The sequence below is a fragment of the Haliaeetus albicilla genome, chromosome 13 (assembly GCF_947461875.1).
Source record: "Haliaeetus albicilla chromosome 13, bHalAlb1.1, whole genome shotgun sequence".
In the NCBI taxonomy this organism is placed as follows: Eukaryota; Metazoa; Chordata; class Aves; order Accipitriformes; family Accipitridae; genus Haliaeetus; species Haliaeetus albicilla.
This window is the reverse complement of record NC_091495.1, coordinates 35,718,196-35,740,288: the sequence shown is the minus strand read 5'-3', so window position 1 is coordinate 35,740,288 and position 22,093 is coordinate 35,718,196. Positions and strand designations below refer to the sequence as shown.

Sequence of the window (22,093 nt, the reverse complement as noted above, 5' to 3'; positions counted from 1 at the left end):
ATACATCTTATTACGCATATGCAGCTTGTGTAACAGATCTGCACCCTATGCATCTGCTCAGTGGACGCACACAGGCCCCGTGCATCCTTGGAACATCAAATGCATAATCAGTAAGCGCTCAGACTAATTGCATATATCTAGGCTGTAGGAGAATGATCACATGCATGTCAGTCTGCAGCTACAGCAGAGGTGTTGCATTTCTGCTGCACTGGACACTGAGGCTACATCTTTGCTAATAAATTAAATATGCTGTTCCTTGGCACTGAGACAACTGATATGGAGTGGCCCCCATCCATATTATTAAACTGTCTTATCCTCCCAAATAGATCAGTGACACCCAAACTAATCAGCAGGAATAGTTCACTGCCAATTCATAGCCAGGTCCTGAACTGTGCCTGGGAGTTGTTGGGAAAGCATTAATTCCACTGAGTCAAACCCATAACAAGGATGGTTCTAATAATTTACCAGTATAGACGAATGAGTTCCCATGTCCATATCTGTTTCTTGGCCTTTTTAAATTTATGGTGCAGCCTAAATGTACTAAATGGTGCATATGCACACATTCCTGGCCTGGAAATCTCTAGAAATAATCTGACAGTTAATAAAGATGAATTAACATAGCAATAGCAAAACCCAATAGTCTCTAAAATCACAAGGTAGGGCAGCAGCTAAGCTAAGAATTACCAGCTGCAGAAGTAAGGTCCCAGTCTCCTTTTTAAACCAGTAGACCACACAATCCTTCACCTCTCCCTGTCATCCTTAGATGAATGTGAAAATCATCAAGATTAATTTCCACCTCACGTTATTCAGAGGTACAGTAATTAAGAAGGAGGCCAGCTAACCCTGTTTAATATTGTGCCTGAACATAAAAGTAGTTTCTTAAATGACTTTCACATAAAAAAGTATACAGAAAACCAATGGCTACTCAGAAAAATATTCCTTGGTGTCCTTCCATTCAGCCTTGAAAAAGTTGCAGTGGGCTACAACAAAGGGAATGACACATAGTTAAACACCTTATTTTGGTAATAGGATTAAGCCTCTAAATTCAGCCTTCCAGAAGTAGTGCTTGGAACCAGAACTGCAGGGAGATGAGTGTCTTAGAACTGAACTGTGGATACGTTTCAAATTCAAGTGGAAAACACTGAAAATGTCCTGCAAGTAGATTTTGCCAACTCAGATGTACGCATACAAACTGCTACCAACTACAAGAAACATGGTGAAATAGAGGTGTTTATGAAACTGGTGTTGTCTATGGTCCATCAGAACTGTTTACAAAGAGATTTAAAATCAGTAACATCCACGCTGAAAATCCACCTGTTTATTAATATTTATTTATTTATTTAACTTGTTGATTCTTCACTTGTCTGCCTATTCATCTACCTGTTGAATTTTGACTTAGTGGGCCACCACTGACTACACCTGAATACAGCAGTTGACTAGCCAATGACTGTGCCTGCTGTGGCCAAAATATGGAGGTGCCCGCCTGGAGATCAGCTACGGCACGATCTGTCTCTCTTCCTTACGGGTCTGCCCTAGGCAGTGTTGTGATGGCCAGGAAAAGTTTGAGATTAGTACTTTTGGAACAGTTTAAAGGACCCGAGCCCATAAGAAACCAGGCTTTATCAGCCCCACTGCTCACAGAACAACATCTAAAGTTACTTTTCTTGCTACAAGAAGTTATTTTCAAGCACCTGGCATGTCACGGAGCTGACAGAGGGACAGACCTGCTGGAGGACACTACCCACCGCTGGCTGATGCCCAGGCTGGGAGCTGGTGGGGCACAACAAGCCTGGGGCTGGAGGCAGCTGCTGACTCGGGGTGTGGGTTGTAGTCGGACAGAAATGGCCAGAATCTGCCTCACTCGGGCGAGAAGCAGCACTTAGGGACAACCACTCTGACATCAGAGGTTGTACCCTGGCTTTTACCTGGTGACCAGTGGCAGGACCGGGCAGGAGGCATAGCTGTCCCAGTAGCTGTCTCAGGGGACTCGGCCGTGAACAATATGCTATGCTGGAGCCCACCCTTTGCCTTGCCTGAGCAGAGCCTTTTCCGTTTTCTTCTTCTATGCAGCACAGAGCATGACCTAGCAGGATGGGACATAACTTCATCTGGGAGTTTTTGGGACTGCAGTCATCATCATGAGATACCATTTATCAAATGAGTCAACATCCGGAGTTATCACTTAGGCCCTGAGGAAACTTTAGCATTAAAAATATTTATGCCAGAGAACATATGATTTGGTTTACAATGCACTGTTTTATCTGATAAAAATAAGTGCAGAGCAGTTGCCAAGAAAAGAGCAACAAGGAGCAAAAACAATTCAACAACACTGTTTTCATTTAGTTCACCTTTAAGAAGTTTGCTAAATATCTGGAAAGAATTCCTACATACATTTATCCCAAGCATGTAAAATCCTCCTTTGTCATCACTACAGAGCCTTCACAGGATTTGCCCAGGTTTCTTAGAGTGCTTTTCCCTCTGTGAAATGTCAATGTTTCAAGTACTTCTAAACAGTTTCAAATTCTAAATTATTAACTGAATAATGAAGCAGTCTCTTATCTCATTCCTGCATTCTGTAACTCAGCCAAAAAAAGTAAAATACAGTGAGATTTCTAAACCAAGTGCTTTGTGGGATATCACAGAGCAAAAATATCAGAAGATTTGGGAACAAAAAGGTTAAAAACCCTTTTAGATTTAGCTCAAGAGGACTTTCTACACAGATATAATTTATCAGACAGAGTGTAGGTTGCAAATTCAAGTCATGAAAGAATATACCTGTTCTGCATGCATTTTGGAAAAGACAACTGAAAGGAGAAGCAATTCTCCCTTAGAAGAGAAAGGACACCCTGGTTTCAGCAGAAGATTTCCTGGCCAAGAACAGCTGAACTAAGTCTGCCTGTGTGAGCCATGACTGTAGCAATTAGTGACTAATACAAATCATGTCAACAGCTGGCAGCAATAATGCTATTCAAAGGTTTTATTTATAAACCCTGCATCTGATATCGTCCAGTGTTCTCTCAACAACAATAAGAAGAGGTTTTGTAAGCAGCCACACTGAAACATAAAGTTCTACTGCAATGGATTATTTTCCTTGCTTTTTTGTTTCTGGTCCATCTTCTACAGTTTTATTTCACTTCATCTTACAAAGTATGTCCTTTTAAAAGAAGAGCCTATAAAATGAGAGAATTTTCACTCTCTTGCTGTCAGTGGCCTGTCTACAGCTTACAAGGAAATATGAAAGTTTGCCTCTTGAATGTGTCCTGCCGACAAAAATTTAAGGCATTGGCATAGATGTAATCTGTCCATCATTCCTAAAATGTTCTGTTTAATGTGAAATGGTTTTCCACATTTGCACATCACACAGTATATGAGACTAAAATTTATGGTTGTTGCTCTCCTAGGAAAGCATTATTTTATATGGTTAGAACTGAGTAAAAAGTGAATCATATCCACTAATTGATGTTGGGTTTAAGTTAATTTCCTAGAATTACTGATTATCAAAACCTTATGTTAGAATTAGACACAATCCCAAGCTCTTATATCATAAAATAGGAAAATACAATGGTCCAGTCCTGGTTTATCTCATTGTAATGAGCCAGTGAAGTTCAGATTTACTCTGGGTCTGAATTGCCATAATTATTAGGTTTCCAAATCTGGATATCCATTTGAGCTTCTCCATTTGGAACATTATAACTTGCCATCAGGAACATTTCTGTTATCTTTTCTAAGGGATCAGAATCCATAACATCTCATTAGCCTGGATTACTGTGATGTGGTGAAAATGTGTTTCACTAAATAACTGAATCGCCTATTTTAAAATGCAGGTAATAGCAATATCATAGAATATCACTAAAGTACCAAAGAAGCTATTGAAATATGAGTGTAAGCGGAGACCTGAGATACGTGAATGTAACGGCCTGAAAAAATGAACAGCAAGGAGACAAAAGAATAGGATCAGGCTAAGAACTTACAGAACTCCACAGAGGACAAACTTTATGGTGAATATTACATTTTTTGAACCACTGCAATAGAAAAATGCATTTGGACCAGAACAGAACACAGAGCCAACTATGAATTTGGGAGAATAGAACAGGTGATGAACATGTGCACAATCAACACCAGCGCAGAAAATTTAACATTTATCTAAGCAGTTTACCAAAATAACCAGTGAACATGTCTTTATTTAGGTTTGCTTTTTTTTTCACATCACATACTAGTTAAATGGTAATGGTATCCTACCTGCATGATAATCAAAAAAGGAATAATTAAAGCAACTCGATTCCATAGAATTATATTTGCTTCTAAATAATATTGACAAAAGCCTCCTCCCCTTTTTTTCCTTCCTCCTCCCAATTACTATTGAACTTTTTCTCTGGAGTTAGCTGATCCATTCATACATCCAATAGATTGCAAATGAGCACACGGTAGCCTAGAGTGCATATCTCTGCACTGCTGGGGACCATGACAATATGTACAGCCTTTTTTGAAAAAAACATTCCCTTTAATCACATCATCTACACTCCTGCTATCACTCTGGCCATTCCTCCACTTCCTAAATTATGTTATTACTAAAGAGTAAATCAAGAAGAGGGGCCTAGCTCAGCATCTGTACCAAGGTATACCTGTACAAACATGTCTACTTTTCTGTCCTTCATTCACTTTAATATAAGCCCTGTAGGTTCATGATCTAGTCAACACTACAGGAACATTTTCTGACCTGTTTATCAGCTGGCACTGCTTTGACCCTGGTACCATCCCAAAACACTAGGATAGGGGTAATTTCTGGAGGAACTGAGTGTGATTGCCTAGAAGAGGCTCAGCATTGCCAGGCTGGAGGAGTAACAGGAGTATAGTAAATTTTGTGTTCCACAGTCACTAGGAAGAGAACATGTTGTTTTTCTGGAGCAGTGGAATGTATTCATAGTCCAACTGCAATTACATACATTTTGTATAAGTTTTGAAAATTAATTCCCCATTCACTTCTCTTTGCATCATATCTGTCAAAGTAAGGATTTCAGACACTGTAAGATCATCCATTTAAATCTGAAACACAACTGTACATTTCATTTTGACTGTATCATGCTCACAATTCACCAAAGATAGGGCTTCCCTCAATTTAATTTTATGATCCTGTACTGGGTCTGGCTGGGATGGAGTTAATTTTTTTTCATAGCAGCCTGTATGGTGCTGTGTTTTGAATCTGTGACTAAAATAGTATTGATAACACAGCAGTGTTTTGACAATTGCTGAGCAGTTCTTGCACAGCATCACAGTTTTCTCTTTTTCCAACTCTGCACCCCTGTGAGTAGGTTTGTGGTGCACATTGAGTTGAAAGGTGATGTAACCAGGACAGATGACCAAAGGGATATTCCATGCCATGTAACATCATGCTCAGCAATAAAACAGAGTGGGGGGAATTTGGGACGGTAGCCGTTGCTTGGAGAACGGCTTCTTGTGGGAGGTGATGAATGATTGCTTTTGCATCACTTGTTTTGTATTCTTTCTTCTTCCTCTTTCGTTTGCTTACTAAACTATCTTTATCTCAACCCATGAGTTTTCTTAGTTTTGCTCTTCCTATTCTTTCCCCTGTCCTGCTGGGGGAGGAGAAAGTGAGTAAGTGGTTGAGTGGTGTTTAGCTGCGTAATAGAGTTATTCCACAACAGGTCCTTAAAACGTTCACCCTGCCTGACTTCAGCTACCAATAGGTATGGTTCAGATAGTGAGGCTAACCTAAGCTTTTCTTCTCAGCTCCCTCTATAATAATTGAGAGGCACAGGTAAGGACTCAGCTCGCTTAATTCAGACAGCTGTTCCAAGGACTGACTTGCTGTTTGTCAGTCCCTCTCCTTTCATTGACTAAAGAGGGAACCTAGAAAGTACCTCAGGTGCTGATGGTAGTGAAGCCAGAGGACCAATGTGCAGTTGGCATGGGCAAACTGTTCAGTATTCACTTCACTACGTGGACAGGTTTTGGAACCCAGGCAGAAATACGCACGCAGTAATACATATGTGTTTTGACACACGTGGACTGTGTTTCTCGGCTAAGAGTCCGAGGCCAGAACTGCAGGAGATGTCTCACCTTTCCTGTAAGGTTCATGTACCAAAGCCACCAAAGGGGCTTTCAGTCTCTAGAAGGAAAGAGGAAATCTTTTAAAAAAGAAAGCATTTCAGTCTGCTGAGTGAAACAGATTAAAATCAAATGTTTGAAAACAAAGCCCTCCTCTAACCCAGCATATTTCCACAGCATGAGTCCTTCCCTCCAGCTTTGCTCTCCAGTCCAGCCACTTTCCATAGCTTCTTCCATTGCCACAACTTTTGCAGAAGCCCCCCTGGGGCTTTGGGTGGCCTTCCTGATGCAAGCTGGCATGCAGCTGCCGCGAGGAGCCCGGCGGGCTTTGCCGGTGCTGCCGGCTCACTGCCCGCCACGGTGGGCTCTGCCAGCTCGGACTTTGGATGTCCTCCCTCAGCGCTGTGTTTGCTGTTAGAAAAGAGGCAATTGTCCCATTTGCCCAGTGAATTGCGACTGAACCTCTGTCATAAGCGCCTAGTCTTCTATGTTAGTCCAAGGCCATGTCATTTTAGCGAAGTAGAATATCCTGTACAGAGTAAAACATGAGCAGACAAATTAAAACAGCCCATCCATGAGAAGCAGACCTGCTACGCATTGTTCCTGAGCACGAGTAGTAAATCTGACGTGCACAGGAGGCATTTAACTTCTGTCGCATGTGCAGCCCACACAAGAAGAGGATGTTCGAGGGGTTTAGCCCACGCTTCCCAGAAGCTGGGCAGTCGCAGAGTGCGGGGCTGGCTGCATGGGGCGATCCACCACAGCGCACAGGAACAGTGCTTCCAGCCGGTCTGAAATCTTGGACGTATGACTGACAGCATGCCTAGTGTCTCCAAATGATTCAGTCTGATAAAATCATCTGCCCTGCAAAGGCTACCAGTCAGCCTAGGCACGTATTACGTTTCCACTTTAAAAGAGATTCAAGGTGAAAAATAAATATGCCCAGGAAAACCTGGACACTTGGTAGGCATGCCCAAGTTGGGTTCTGTGGTAGCACAGCTCTCTTGCTAGCAGGACCCACGTTAGCTTGTTGAAATCTTAGACAAGCTTGTCTATATGAGGTTCAAACACCGGAGTGACTGCAGTATAGACAGTCATTTAATTAATGTTATGAAAGGAACAACAGAAAGAGATGTGTTGCCTAGCACAGTTCTGAGTTGCAAAGGGCAGTAACAGAAACACAAGGTAAAATAATATTTCTGGATATTAGAGAGTGCATAGTATGGAATATTTTGGAATTCATTTGTATTTGTTTGGCGGCTTGTTTGATTAGGACAGATAGCATTTGGATTTCGTTTTGTATTTTTTCTTCTTACCACATTGTTTGGCTTTTAGACATGAAACGTTATGAAAGTAAAATTAGGAAGAAAAAATTATTTCCGTATTCTAAGAAGTATTCTTTGCCTTTTACATCCCTTTCTTTCCTCCTAAGATTTTGCAGCACGCCTGTGTTAAAAACTCAGCACTGATCATGGAAGATAAAACCAGTCTGCTCTGACTGCACAAGAACATCTCTTGGATATCGTTTCTGACTTTTTGGATTCAAAGTGCATACATAGGAAGAAAATGGGGGCCATGCTGAACTTCAGAGGAAGAAAAACTTGGACAAAAATGACTGAAAAGTAGAAAAAAGATTAAAAAATATTTGCCCTGGGGGTTGTCAGAGTGCCTCTGGCGCTCATCAATAACCTTCCATAGTGATAATCTCAAAACAACCCCTATGAGGGCCCAAACAGGGCAGTAAATTGAGGACTACGAATTAGTAGTGATAGCTACATATCAGTTGCTAAACTTCAAACTCAGGTTCTAAAATGGATCATCATGGTGCATATGCAAAAGGATGTCATTCTCTGCAAAATAAAAATCGGGTTGTAAGTATGAGTAGCTAATATTCTCTGAAAATGTGATGCTTTTCCAGCCCACTTTTCTAACTTAAATCCCCAGTTTTCTGGGGATGCCATGAGCAGCTCTCTGCTTTGTCCTTATACATGCCATTATTGAGCCTTTCAGACATTTTTCTCACCAGAGATAATGCTGGTAAAATATGGGAACTCAGGGTAAAACTTCTGCCCTCAGAATTACTATATCTGGTAATGTAGAAGAAAATTTGTTTTTTTCTCTTAGAACATCGACTGTGACCATATGCAATGCAGCTCTTTTAATTGTTCCTGCTTTGATTTCTGTCTTTTAGACAGTTCCCATACTGGAGAGCTCCTGGAAATAATTTTGGAGTCAGAAATTCTTTCTGTGTTAAAAAATTTGAGACTTCCTGCAGCTGTGGGATACAAGCCAGCAGACAGGAGATTTGGACTTTCTTGCCAACTCCTGCACAGTGCATGGCAGCAGAAAGGCCCGTAATATCATCAAAGTTCAATGTGGAGGTTTTCCACTTAAGAAACAAGGCAGCGGTGAGTGTTAAACACTAGAACAGAAAGAGAAATAAAAATATCATCTGGTTATCCAGGACAGCTATGTACATAGCTTTTCACACTAATTTCTATGAAGAGGAAACGGTATCAGACATAGCACCTGGCCCACTTACTCCTCTGTCTGGCATGTCTCTTCCCCTTATCCACTCCATAGCCTGGACCTGGACCACACATGAGGGCTTCATCAGGCTGATGGTACCACATGAGCATCCCGAGCCCTTGCTCCAGACAGGAGGGAGAGCTGCTCCTGGAGTGGCTTCTCCCAGAACAACGTCAGGGGAACATGCTCTGCTCTACACATGGGAAAATATGCCAACTGGGTCATAATGGATTATCATTTCTGTTAGCAAGATAGGAAAAAAGCATAGTCGTTATTATGAGTGAAATTCGAGCTCTAGGGAAAGTCAAGAAGTGGATGATGTTAGCTTCAATAATGACAGGATTTAACTCTGTGTCTTTATTGTCAAATTTAAAATTTTTTCAGGTGACTACACTAAAAGCATTGCAAAAAGAATATGAACCACTTCGATCCAAATAAGTGCTCATGGAGGTTTCAGACCATCTACTTGCTAGTTTCTGAAATAGTATTTTAATGGTTGGGAAACCTGGATTTCTCTAGTAAAACTCCCATTAACAGCCAACCAAGAACTGGTAAATTGGCACCATGCTATTCTTCGTCATCTGGAAATCTTAGCTGAGTTGCTATTAGTCCAGGACTCTCTTCACTACCTGTTGCTTTACACATTCTAGGTTTCCTTAAGACATTTATTTAAAATACCATTTAAAATGCAAATCCAAACCGGACAAAGCCAAGGTCAGGGGTAGTGGTATCCAAACTGGGCATATGTGGCAAGGAAGTGTATGAGGAGAAGACTATTTATGATTAACAGGTGCAAAAATATACATTTAAAAGGAAAACAAATCATTAGTTATCGGGCTGGAGTAGTCATCTAACCTTCAGCAGGAATTGTAGTACCACCACGGACTTTTGACTATGGACCTCCAAAGCAGGGCTATGGTAAAGTGAGTGAGGACCAAACTTCAGTGCCTGGCTGGATAGGACAGGCAGCCGGACCTTTTCTTTCCTTTAATGGGACCTACTCCAGCCACGCTGCACCACAGCTCTTTTCTGCTGCTGCTGTGCCACGTCCCATGCCGTCTACCAAATGCCGTGAGAACAACAAGCAGAAGCAAATGTAAATATTTGTTCCTTGCCTCCTAACAAATTTATAGTGTTTAGCTAAGGTTAAAATGCCTAGCCACATGCTTGCCATATGCTTGTCATATGTTTGTTGCTGTGGCTTTGCTTTGTGCTAAATAATGGTTTATCCATCTTGAAGTTCAAAAGTTGATTTAAGGGAGGGGAGAAGACAGTCGTCTAAGGTACCTTATAAGGGACAAATCTCTCATCTCCTCAAGGAAGGAGAAAATGCAGTGAAATTTAAAAAATTCTTGCATTATAATACAGAAGCTAAGCTCCTCACAGGATGGGTCTGCTGGGCCTCAGGAGCACCAGTGAATCTTACCATTTAACGTTTAGCCCTTATCTAAGCACTTTCCTAATACATGCTATTCGGTGCAATACTTGCTGAAGTGAGATAGAGGCGAACCAAACCATTCAGCATCCAAAACCACAATACCAGAATGTTTTGGTCAATAGCTCTCTAGCTTCTGCTACATCTACTTTTTAAAGTTATCTGCTGCTCCTAGCTGGTGCTCTAGGTATTATAGTCAACAGTGGTCTAGTCTATGCAATCAATAAGGATTTATTCCACTGCCCACACACAGTCTTCTTCATTAGAGATGTGCTGGGGTGTCCAAGGGATCCATATGGGGCTAGCAAATATGCTATAGGACCTGCAGGAGATCAGTGCCTTGCTGGGGGTCAGGCAGGATGCCTCAGGGCATTAAATGCCCATGTACAAGCAGCTGTATGGATGTTGATGAAGTCTGGAAAGTTATTCAGCTGACTATTGCCAAGTATCTGCCATAGGATCAAGTTAATTGCTCCATATGGGTTCCATTGACTTTATTGACTGGAGTGCCAGTGAGTGCTCAGACATTAGTTCATGTACAGAAACCTGAATAAAGCTGGAGCTGAATCCCACCCTCACTGAGCATAGTCCAGAATGATTTACTTAGATCTTTCTTGATCTTAACCCTGCTGTATTGCCATGGAGACTTGGATCCTTCTTTCTACTTAGAAAACAGAGGCAAGATTTCAGTTTTGCAGTCCTGCACTTTTGGTCACTTAGATATTTAGTATCTGAGTATTTGTTTGCACCTTAGAATGACTAAAAGCAGAGCTAGCCTTAATTCCAAACGCCATATCCGACCTCTTTCATTTGGGAAAAATCACATCTCTAAATAGCCACATCTGCTTCGAGCACATGTCCACAGATGGGTTTCAGCCTCCATGCCTGCATGCCACAGGCTGGATTCCTCTGGCCAGGACGCGTGCCCGGGCTGTGCGTGCAAGCTCAGCACTTCCCTGCCAAGGGAGCGCTGACTGCCATGACCAAACCTCCGCTCTGTTCCCTCTTGCTGTCTGAGCTATATCCTGACATCTCCTTGTATGTAATTAACTTTCTCAGCTACAGTGTTAGCCAGCTGCAGGATTTTTACCCAATGACACATTTACGCCCTCTGCCAAAAAGGCATTGTTTTTTCCTTCTTTGTTTTGTTTTGCTTTGTTTTGTTTCTGTGTAACAAAGACAGCCAAACACGTTAGCCTTTCTTTTGGGATTCCCATATTCTGGGCAACTGTACCATACGCACATCTTTCTCAGAAGGAATTCTCAAGACCAAGCAACCTCAATTACACACGTTTTTACTTCATGGCTGTGCGAGACCAACTTCTCAGCTTTTGGTGTTCCTGGCCCATGGCCATGGTCCACAGTCTTCCAAAAGTGCTCTCCTCAGCTGTGGGTCATACAGCTAGTTTAGATGGTCTCACCCTCCCCTGCCACAGGCAATTTCTGCAGCATTGCTAAAAAATCTCCCTAGCATAGACATTGATAATGCAAACAGTGGAGAATCAAATGCGTAGTTTTACAGAGAAGCATCAAGGCAGATGACCGCATTGGCAGAGCTGTGCAGCAGTCTTTTTTTATCTAGATTTCAGGCTTCAGTTGCCTTAGATGAACTAACTGCTCCTAAATCCCCCAAAGTGACATGCATGCATGAACAAAGCGGTGTAAGGTACTGCACTTTATTCTAGTTCTTTGAGAGGAGTTGATAAACACATAGGTGAGCAGGCAGACAGGCAGTGACTTGAAGCCCGTGGTGAAACCAGATCTGAATTACAAGGGATCCATGCCCATCGTCCCCTCCGTGGCATCTTTCACATGCAACAGAACCCAGAGAGACAATTTGTCTAAAGGCTCTGACTTCAAGCTTGTGAAATGCAGTTACCTGAAGTGGAATATGTTTGAGGGTAATATATGGGCAGGTATTGCATTTACTACACAAATACTTGGTATAAACACTGTTTTCCAAAGAACATTTTTCTAAAATACCTGAATATTTAATTAGAGAAGATATATATTCACACTTGTGTTCTTTACCAGCTGCTTGCAAAATAAATCTACACAATAGGAGTAGCATTTAAAATTACCTGTTGTGCTTTAGCCATTGCCAGTGGCTTGCATGCATATTGCAATCCAAGACAACTAGGGAGCTCAGAGAAAAAGTTATAGTGCACATGACAGATTTTTTGCAGTGTTGAGAAAACAGAACTTCTATCACAAATAGCAATTTTTTTTAACCTACAACAACAAGCATTTAAAGAAAACACATCATGTGTCCTTGAATGCTTCTTGCATAGGAATTAGAAACAGCAGAAAGAACTGCACAGCAAAATGTGGTGCAGCTTTGAATGTGGAAAATCCTTTGTGCATCAGAAGGGAGTTAGGTTCAGATGCAGACTTCCTTAGTTCTTTCACATGGCTGAAAATCATGAGATGATTTTCATGACCAATGATGAAATCTTTCTCTGTGGCTGAAATCGTGAAAAGTTTTTAGCTCTGAGCATTCCACACACATCAGGACAGAACTTTTTTTACAGAGTTAGGGTTGAGGTTTTTTAAATTGTTTTTAAGGGCTGTGGCAGAGATTCTGAAACAACAGATACATTTGCACTGTACAAGATTAAGCCTGATTTATTGCTTAAAGTCAGGAATTTTTTCCCCTACAAAACAGAAGCTGACATCACAGACCAGGTATCCTGATTTTGGGTGGGATGGAGTTAACTTTCTTTCTAGTAGCTGGTACGGTGTTATGTTTTGGATTTAGTATCAGAAGAATGTTGATAACACACTGATGTTTTCAGTTGTTGCTAAGCAGTGTTTAGACTAAGTCAAGGATTTTTCAGCTTCTCGTGCCCAGCCAGCAAGAAGGCTGGAGGGGCACAAGGAGTTCGGAGGGGACACAGCCAGGACAGCTGACCCAAACTGGCCAAAGGGGTATTCCATACCATGTGACATCATATCCAGTATATAAACTGGGGGGGGGTTGGCCTGGGCGGTGGATAGCTGCTTGGGAACTAACTGGTCATCGGTCGGCGAGTGGTGAGCAATTGCATTGTGCATCACTTGTTTTGTATATTCCAATTCTTTTATTATTATTATTGTCATTCTATTATTGTTATTATTATCATTATTAGTTTCTTCCTTTCTGTTCTATCAAACTGTTCTTATCTCAACCCAGGAGTTTTACTTTCTTTTCCCGATTCTCTCCCCCATCCCACTGGGTGGGAAGGTATGAGTGAGCAGCTGCGTGGTGCTTAGTTGCTGGCTGGAGTTAAAGCATGACACCAGGGAACTCACAGGGGCAATATGCTCCAATGATTGTGCCCTGGATAATTTAACACAGCACATAATTGATTGTATTGCTGGGCACTATAACACTCTTACTGTTTAGGCAGCCTTGGCTGGGAAAATATTTTAAATTTGTCTCTCAATTCATCTTTTACTCTGAAGTTCAGCTATGTAAAAATGACATCGTTCTACTCAAAATACCTGCTCCTTCCCTCTAATCGGCATCTGATCTTCTAACTTCAGTGCTTAGAAAAACGTTTTCTCTTCTCTATTCGAGGCCACACTGTACAATCTCTTCAGTATGATTTTACATAAATTGTGATTCCAGAATCTTTATTGCTAACCCTGAAGCCAGAAAGAGCTCAGGCAGTCTTTTAGATTTTGTGATGAGTTTTGCAAGGTTCTTAGCTAGTTAAAAGAGACAACCTTCTAGTTGTGATCTGAGGAGATTTCATATGGAACTCATGAAAGACAATAAACACATCCACAGTTTAAAGACATTCTCAGGCAGAATATTCAAACCATTCTAAAGTCCTGCTGCTGTAAAATTCTTAAGCTTTCTGAAAGGACATTTCTGGTCTTTTATCTTTAATGTCCATGCAGAACCTTTGTCAGGATTTAAATAACAGTATTTTTTGCCAGATGAATATAAAATAGGCCAAAACCTGCAATGCACTTGTCCTTCTCTTACTTGAAATGACACTTGTTATATTAGGAGGCTACAGAATGCTTGTAGTATTCATGTAATTATCTCTGTGATGTTAGCAGCAGTCCAGAGAAAAAGACAGAAGGTGGCAAAATGCTCCTCTTTGGAATATTGGTTGTGTCTGTCCAAATCTGGTCATCCAGATTACAGCCTAGCAGAGCTAATGCAGTTTACCTAAATATTTCCAAAATTGCTAGTAAGTCTCTATTAAGGCCTCCCCAGGCTTGTCTCTCTTCCAACCTCCCAACCAGTTCTAATTTTCAAGTCCAAGCTATTTTTAAAAGACTTTCAGCGGAATGTGATTTTCTTTTCATTACTTAGAAGGCTCATTTACGTGGCTTCCCTGCTACAGAATTGATAATTCTCCATCTTAATGAAGTGCAGAAGTACTTCTTACTGAGGAGATAATATTCTGTTGATAGGTTTATGGTAGCTGAAGAAAACCATACACTGTCCACTGCAAAGCCACCCACACAACTCCAGACGCTCAATCCTTTCTTTAGAACAACAACAAAAGGAAGCCAGGCGACTTGATGTTTTTCTTGAGCAGCTCATCTACTTCTTAACCACCCTGAGGTGAAATCCACCCTGGTAGAATGGATTATACATCAGACCTATGCACTACTTAGTCCTGCTTAAGTCCCACTTGCTTTTGGGAATGTAAGTGACTCTTAGTTGTTGCACAGACCTCGTGCAGCTCATCAGAAATAAGAAATGATTGGGGATTATAGATGATGATGTCCTAATTTAGGCAAGATTCCCAGAGTAGATACGGAGGGTTTTTTCCCTCTCCTGAAATCCGTGGCTCCTCCTTATGCCCAAACCAAGTATATCGCATTATTTCAGGCTTCAGCCAAGCTCTTTCTTCTTCCTCTCCTTCCTCACTGCCACCTGCCTTACAAATTGGCCTCACTCTATATAAATGCAGTAGGGCATTTAGTCACTGCTACTAAAATTCATTTGGTTAATTTCAACCTTGGAAGCTGCAAGCCTGCTTTGAAATCAATACAATTGAAATTTTCTCATAGCTGATCTGATTTGACCACTCAGCTCAGCAGCACAGCCTGAATAACCAAGGTACGATGTATCACTGGCGAATTTCCACGCTGGGTTACCTGCTTCACAGACTGAGTTTTGTGTGCGCCAGTAAGATATGAATTAGCTTATTTTGTCCAGATTTTAAAAAGTGAAAATGACGTAGTGTTTTTCTAGGCTTGGCCTAAGTGTAAACAAAAATTTTCTGACAAATAAAATAAATTTTAAGGAGTGCACAAACAATACATCACAAGGATAAGGTTCAATGGAAATCCAGAGCACAAATACACACTAGAGAAAGAAAAGAATCCAGAAAAAAAATGCATTTGTTGAATCCTTACCAGTTGAGCCCTGCTCCAGGAGTCAGGGCCAACTGTTTTTGGCACAATAGGATAAAGCTAAAATCCATGTTGTAGTTACTACTGTTTTGTTTGTAGTTGTTTGTTTTCCTTACAAAATTTCCCTATGCACATAAAAGAAATCATGTGACTCTTACTAAATTGCATATTTATAGTGAAATAGATTGAAGTATAAACTCACAGAGAAGCAGAGATGATGACCGATAGATTTTGTTTGTTTGTTTTTCACATGTTTTTCAAAACTTGCCTGGATTGTTTTGATGCTGCCTTGTACAACAGAGCGAGCTTAAGTTTTTCCACATCATTTGGAAGTTTTAGTGTAAAAGAGAAGACAATGTCATTGCAATAAGCAAGACAGGAGAGGAAAAAAAATGTGCAAGATCTTGTCTCTGTAGAGTTGAAGTTCTACAGAGGAACTTTTCGGGGAGAATAGTATTTTATTTTTTTTAGTAAATTTCATGTCAGCTAGAATTCTGAACTTTATTCCAGTGATGACTAATTCACTCTTTAAAGTTTATTTGAACTTTTTTTGTTGTTTTGAAGGATGGACTTGGAAACTGGCATGACATTTTTCAGCTTCATGTTACAGCTGAACCATGAAGGATGATGAGGGCACTGTTTTATTGCCTCTGCAGTTTTCCATATTTTTACTTTCACTCCCTGGAAGTATCAAATGGTTATATTGGCTTGGTGTGAGGCACGCAAACTTTTTAGGCAGTAGTAATAAGGAGTAACAATGGACAGTAGTCTCATCAGGGCATTTCTGACTCCCTGACCCAAACCCCCAGGTAGGTACGCAGGAGGAAGCTCGCAGCATGAAACCAGAGCAAGATTTGAGTTCAGCCCCAGTGGGTCCTCAGAGAAAAAACACCTCTGTTTGGAAGTTTAAAGGCAGACAAAAAGGTGGAAGAAGGACAGACAGATCTGCCACTTCAGGGAGGGACACGTGGCTCCACTGGTTCCAAGAAGGGCAGACAGGACATGCTGCATTTTGTCTGTCCTGTGGACTGAAGTCTCATTGCCAGCTGCAAGGCATGGGGCTTGTGTCTGGACAGCATCTGCTGCTCTTGTTTCATCCAAAAAGCTCCAGGTTCACACACTCCAGGATGACTCTGAAGCAAGAACCGCAGCATGGATAGTGGGCATGATCAGGAGATTCCCGTCAAAAGCACACTCCTGATCTCACCTAAGACACTAACACAAGTCACTCAGAATTCATTTCCTAGTGTTTTGACTTACACCTTGGAAAATTCAGCAGATGCAGTTCCAGCAGCACTACAGGCAGGAGGAAATAAAGTGATCTTCTAAAACAATTGTCCCTCTCTCCTTCACTCACTGAAGCTGTACAGGGAAGGTTAATAGAGGAACTAGGCATTATTCTACTCTTCCCTCTGTCAGAGACTTGTAGAGTAGAGAGAAAAATCTGTGTTATAACAACTGGACTGAGGATTGGTTCCAGCAGTAAACAGTTTCTCAAGGGATCTTCAGGAATTGATCCAGTTATAAAGCTATGCTCTCTACCTAGTTAACTTGTTCCTTCTGTTCCTTAGCAAGTTCACCTATGTGACTAGAGAGGCGGTTCCTTCAGTTCACCTTCACCACCCTCCTACTTTGACCTGTCTCTGCCTTTGCTTTATCTCACGTCTTTTTTTTCCTTTCTTACCCACCACTGCTAGCTCACATTTGATATACTGTCAAAGATACAGTAAATAAACTCTAGCCAATACAATTAAAAGTCAACAGTGGATAAAAACTGGAATAATAAAAAATAATAATAATCTTGAAACAACAGATTTGTAAATCATCATGTGTCTTATGCATTTCTCCCCTTTCTTGACCCTGCTTGTCTCCATTGCAGGACCTTTCAAGAGAAGACTGTCTCTTGCCCTCTACTTATAGAATGGGCTCTAATGATCACTGAAACCCCCAAGGAATACTGCATTGCAATCAACAAGCAAAACAATAATGCACAAAAAGAGAAGAATGTATCTATCAGACAGAAGCATCTAGTTCTTCTGTCGCTATTGCATAAATGTAATCGGATTTGACCAAAATTTTTCATTTGAGTTTTCATTGCCAAGGAAGCTTTGGTAGATCATTTTGACCCAGACAAAACAATTACAGAATTGTCTGAACTATAAATATTCCTGTTTCTTTCTTCAACCTTGGCTTACATTTCTTTCCCCTCTACTTAAGCAATAGTATTTCATTCTGAAAGGTTCAAGGGGAGTGAATAAAAAAATTATTAAATAAAACAAATATAAGATAGATACATTACAGAATCCCACTATGGTTTATATAACCCTCACTAGTCATGAGAAAAGAGTTCTGGGGTCTTACAAGGGTTATACCCCTTGGGTAGATTTCCAAAGATTATGAAAATTGAGACTATAGCCTTGACATGAGTTAATGGATAGTGTTGTGCAATCCTCTCACAGTATGATGTGTTTGTATGCTTATGAAGCAACTTGGGAGGTTAATGAGTACAAGTGAATACTACAGATTCTCCACATAATTTTAATCCTCTCGAGACAAGAAGATGATGCAAAAAAGTTCTTAGCACGTCCTGATAAATGGTAGCAGAGAATTTTAAAGGAGGAGAACATACTGCTCCAGGGCCCCTCAGCAGCCCAGACATGCCATTCTTCTCTACCCAGTGCTGAAGACTGATTAAGTTACAAGACATATCTGCAGAAGGTTGCCATTCCTCCCCTTTCCAGAAAGTTCATTAAAGAACCTATGCAGTGCTTGCTCCAGCTCTCAGATCCTCAGGGCATCTTGTTGCAAAAACTCTCAATCTAGGTCACTATCCAGATCTCTCTGTTCTTGGAAGCAAGTCTGATTTCATGATCAAGCTCTCCAAGAGCTGACCTCTGTTCTAGTGCAGAAGAGAATACTTCAGGTTGAATGCTGTGGTGTCATCAAGGTAATCTTTTTTTTGATAAGCAAATGAGACCTAGGCTAAAGAGTGTGGTAGATCAGACCAAGGAACTCTGGCAAACAGAAACATTTTTCTGTCTGCGTATTAGGGAGTGCAGCTGAAACTGGGTTTGTGACTTCAAAAGTCACAAAAAATTCTTTTGTTTGTACCACATCTTGTTGCTGGTGTGTTTTTACATGCCTTTTCAGAAACCCAATTAACCCATGAAGAATGCTGAGCAAACTGTACTAATTTCAATACTTACGTATCTCAGGTATAGTCTAGTCTGAAACTGGATGAAATTTGTCAGAACAAGCAATAGGTAATCTCTGAAAGAAATAATCAAGCTGACAAATACAAGATGGAGAGCAACAGCTAAAGGATGTGACGTGGGTCTAACAGTTGGTAGCCAGCTGAATCTGTCACCACTGTTATACAGCTGCAAAAAAATCCCCAAACAAACCTTGACTGCATATTCAAATAAGAGTCCAGCCTGCAAAATAAATGAAATTGCTCTGCTTTCTGCCGCACTATGTAAACATTGCTTAGTGGAGTGCTATGTCATGGGTAGGGCTCTGCATTTCAAAAAAGATGTGAACTAACTGGAGACAGTTGAAAACTGATCAACTGCCTGGAAAATGGGAGTTAAAAGCAAAGATTAAACGAACTGAGATTGGCAGAAAACGGGAAAGACATAATGATCCTAAATGGCTTGTACAAAGAGTTCATCAAAAAAAGTCTTTTTCTATGTGTACATGTCATGTAAAGTTCATGAAAGTGTGAAATACCTGAAAATTCATCTATTGACCTGAAAAAGAAAACCATGTGTGGTTGTGTGTCTATGACTTCTGCAAGCATCTATAGTTGATTCCACTTTCCATTTAAACTAGTTCTATTTGAAAAAATAAAAATTAGTGCCCTTTGCATCTTTGACTTTGGGCATCTAGTAAAAGACTTAAAATGTTTCCTAATTACTATTTTCTGTTTATTTCTAAATACTATCAAAAAGCAGGTATTTGATGACACTTTTCCCTAACAGGTTTCTATGTTGTCTGTTTCTTCAGTCCCTATTGCCATATCAAACGGAAACTAAATGATGCTGAAACACCTTGTTAAACTGTAAGTATCATTGATAGGCAGGGACGGACTCACAGAAATTAGGCATGACAGAAGTGTCCTAGGCCACATGTTATGTGATCATTTATTTAATATGTATTAATTTAACAATGTAAATATATACGCCTTCAAAATTAACCATATCTCGCAGTGGGAAGAGGCTATTAGAAAGGTGGTTTGCACTCTTGAGACCACTGACCTGCAGCTGTGCCCAGTTGCTTTGGAGTCGTTGCTTAATGCTCAACACTTTCAAGAGGGGTGCAGGGGTGCAGAGTGGTCCCTCCATCCATCCAAAGCTGCAGGGCGGAGGTTTTACTTCTGAGTGTGCACTAGTAATAGCAGAGGTGAGTGACGTGAAAATGGGGAAACAATTTTTTATGACTTTTTAAATTAAAGACTGATGTTTCTCCATGACAGAACTGCTTGAAAGAAAAGGATGAAGCCTCCACCAGACTGGCCTGCATCATTATCATAACTTGTCTGAAAAAGCCAAAGGTCATTTCTAGTGGGATGCCAGCAAAGCTGAAGCTTCATTTCAACACAGCCTGTCCCAGTTAATTCCCTAGTGAAGAAGCAGCAGAAATTCAGGCAGTGGGATGACTGCTGTCCTGCTGGAGGGCAAAGCTTGGCACTGAAACAGTATGTGGGGAAAAGCAGCTCTAGAGAACAGATACAACTTCTGGCTCTAATTCCTACGTGGGATTATGCATCTGATTTTCTGGTTTCTGATAAAGTGAGCATGAATGCATTTTTAACTCACCTCTATGGTTTGCAGAAACCTTTCACGCAGTCTTTGCAGCTCTGAACCACCTGGTTTGGCAGGCGGGACTGCTTTTGTGCTTCACTAAAAGACCACCAAACTTCATAACCTGATATGAACCGCAAAATTTCTAAAATTTTACGAAAGAGTCAGCCCTGCCAAGACTTCTAGACTAGAGACGGTGGGGTGTGTCTGAATAACAACAATTTGTCAGGGCCCTCTGCGGCCTCCCACCCTCCCTGCCAGGGGCTCAGCTGGCGGCAGGCAGGGCCGTCGCACACAGCAGGAGCTGCTGTGAGGGAAGAGCTGGAAAATGCCGCGGCCAGGGCTGGACCCCCCCTTTCCTCGGGGGCTGCCTCAGCTGAGGCTCCCACCCTCAGCCTGGCCGTGTCTTCCTGCAGCCACGTCTGACCCTGGTTCCCCTCACCAGGCCCAAATCCCGGCCTCCACCCCAGGCCCACGGCCCGTCCCGGCTTCATCCCATCCCCATCCCCAGGGAGGTGCCTGATGCCGGGGCTGGGGCTGCCTCAGTGCCCCCCGCGTCTGCCCGGCTCCTGGCCGGGGCAGTGGGACAGGCCCTGGCTGCCAGGCCCTGCCCTGACGGACCCCCAGGGGCAGCCCCCATTGCCCCTGGGGAGCCCCATATCTGTGAGCCCTGGCACTGGGCACAGCAGATGTCTGTTAAGTGACATGTAAATTTTGTTTGCTTAACTTTACAGGAACCTTTAAATTCACCGCACTGTAAAAACGACAGAAGTCAAACGTTTGGACCACAAGCATTGGGACTGCAAGACAACCATGAATTTTGTAATATGGGATATAGCTTTCAAATAGTCTCACTTTTCTGAATAAATCTAGCTCAATAGATTTTGAGAGTAGCATTAAAAAGCACATCCCTTTCATCAAGTTGCACAACACTTTAGCTACCAGTAAAAACAAAAATAATATACTGCACCCACTGGCATTGTTCATTGGACTTAGGACACTGAAAGTAATCCCGTTAGCGTAGTCCTGGCCTTAGTAAAGATTTGTTGTATATTGAAAAAAAACCCAACCAAACAACCAATATCAACATACATCCAGAAAGAATGATCACCTTAAAGCATTCTTATAGGTAAATTTGCCTCATTGTTATTATTATTACAAGCTTTGGGGCCAGGATTTCTGGAGCTCTTTCTTAGTCTGCTTCTAAAGTGAGAATATGGCCCGTCCTTCCCGCAGGGGTCCCCCACTTTTCAGGTCCTCATCACCTTACGCTTGAACATAATGGAGCTGTTTAACTGTGGCAGTAGGCGGTCTAATGAAATATTATCACACCATCTCTTCAAGGACTCTTTTGGCTTCTTGTGTCATTTATCCTTCTCAAAATCATCATGTTTACTTTGGACCGTTTTGCTGGAACTGCTCCTTGGTGCCTGACCGATTTGATGAAAAGAAGGACAGGCCGCCAGTGCCCCTTGGCCCTGTTCAGTAACGGGAATGTTTCTCCAAGGTTGGCAGCCTGCTCTTGCTCTAGGCACTGCTCCAGGTTTCCTCCGAGGAGCAGCTCTTTGATGACACGTAGCCTGCTCGGAGGAGTCCTGTTGACATCACCAGAACTGGCTTCCCTTGCACGCTGGCAGTAGGAGATGCAATTCAAGGAGACATGAAAGGCATGGGAGGACGGGGGAAGGAATGGTCATCAAATGCCTCGTTTCTCCTCCAGAGTTGATTTCTTCGAAGCTGAGTTAGGGAATTGAGGCTGTCGGCCCAAGCACAGCTGTGACTCCAGCTGAGCTGCTGTTGTTCGTTTAGTGACAAGGATTGTTCTCAGCTAGGACCTTCAGAAAACAGTACGTGTTTGGAGAGGCAGGACGATGCTGCTGCTGCTGCAAAGTACCGAGTA

General features: G+C 41.7%; 1 long non-coding RNA gene across 6 annotated transcripts; it reads left to right on the top strand.

Annotated features, from left to right (window-relative positions):
- Positions 1–12,571: 12,571 nt before the first annotated feature.
- On the top strand, positions 12,572–21,536 carry LOC138688666 (uncharacterized). 6 transcript variants are annotated; one of them, XR_011327560.1, is made up of 6 exons: positions 13,000–13,063; positions 17,271–17,446; positions 18,215–18,338; positions 19,372–19,451; positions 19,866–20,181; positions 20,928–21,536. It is a non-coding gene; the product is annotated as an uncharacterized lncRNA (long non-coding RNA). The 6 variants fall into 6 exon arrangements; XR_011327558.1 differs by adding an exon at positions 15,956–16,615 and having other exon boundaries at positions 13,034–13,063; positions 17,271–18,338; XR_011327559.1 differs by lacking the exon at positions 13,000–13,063 and adding an exon at positions 12,572–12,715 and having other exon boundaries at positions 17,271–18,338.
- The last annotated feature ends 557 nt before the right edge of the window (positions 21,537–22,093 follow it).